At 45.3% G+C, this 1,351-nt stretch overlaps 1 protein-coding gene across 3 annotated transcripts in view; it reads left to right on the forward strand.

The window, feature by feature from the left end:
• Window positions 1-357: 357 nt before the first annotated feature.
• The window catches only part of LOC101855566, a 13,655-nt gene continuing 12,661 nt past the window's right edge, over window positions 358-1,351 (forward strand). The window contains exon 1 of one of the 3 annotated variants that reach the window (XM_005099618.3): window positions 358-750. The gene's annotated coding sequence lies outside the window, so the exon portion shown is untranslated. The remainder of the gene's footprint in view (window positions 751-1,351) is intronic. The other 2 variants (XM_035970097.1, XM_005099617.3) reach the window with 2 other exon arrangements.

Here is a 1,351-nt window from a genome sequence, read left to right on the forward strand (position 1 = left end):
GGGGGGGCTACTGAAAAAGTAAACTGTTCTACAGTTCATCGAATATTATCGAACGTTGCCAGTATTGTGGAAATAGAATATTAAGTGTAGTGTAGGTACTTCTTTTTAATAGCCATTCTTTAGCCCAGATGGTTCTCTTTCTAGATTTCTTTTTGGATTTGAGAACACAAAATGCTGCCAAATCATCCAGGTAGCTTGCTTCAGCCATTGTTGACGTTTTTGACCTAGATCTAGCTACAACAGTTCAAGGACGGATAAAAAACTGTACGTCTAAACGGAACTTCTCTCGTCGACAAACTGTCAGTTTACCGATGACCCAGATCGAACGTCCGTCGGTTAAACTGTCAGTTTGTCGATCAGCGAACTGTACGTCTAAATGGGGCTTAAGAGTCTGAATTCGGATAATGTTTCATTGAGGATTATCCTATTATCCGGATCTGTTATCAGGATTTTTACCCATCACTGGCGGCAACGGACGCACGCCTGATAGAAGCCCTCTCTCTAGGCTAGCAGCGGAACCATGGTCAACCTGCGCTGCGCGTGTTGACCTCAATCCCAGCCCCTCGGCACACTCCACACTCCACACGCAGTGTGTAGTAGCACGGCGCATGCAGTGTGTGTGTGTGTGTCGTCTGTGTGTGTAGTTGTTTGTAGTAGTTGTGTGTAGCGCGTCCATTCCGCACGGCTGTGTTCTCGTCTGCTTGCCGCCTTGTTTACCTTCTCTCTCTCTCTTCTCGTGTGGAGCAGAAAGTAAGTGATGCCGTTTCTCTGTCTGTCAGTGTGTTCGTCTGTTTCATGATGTGCTTTTTCATTGTGAAGTTTTGGTGTGTTGGCGGGAGATACTGTGTGTTGTGTACGCTTAGTCATAGGCCCCTCTTTGTCTCATACACGCGCGCGCGCACAAACACACACACACAAACACACCCACACACACCCACACACACACACTCACTGACTCACTCACATACACACACATACACACACACATACCCACACATACATTCATACACATTATATGCATAATACACACAACATACACACACACAGATACACTCGAATACACTCACATGCACCTATACATTTACACACACACATACACACACGTCACACACACACACACACACACGCACACACACACACACACACACACACGCACTCACAACCACACACAAACATACACATATTATATACATTCCCACACACACAAACAGAGGCGTACACATACACATATGTACACACATATACAAAGATACACTCTAAAATACACCATACACACATGAGATATATACACACGCACACACACACACACTCACCTGCACCCACATACGTTTATACACACACACACACACAC

This window comes from Aplysia californica, unplaced genomic scaffold (genome assembly GCF_000002075.1).
Source record: "Aplysia californica isolate F4 #8 unplaced genomic scaffold, AplCal3.0 scaffold00220, whole genome shotgun sequence".
Lineage (NCBI taxonomy): Eukaryota > Metazoa > Mollusca > Gastropoda > Aplysiida > Aplysiidae > Aplysia > Aplysia californica.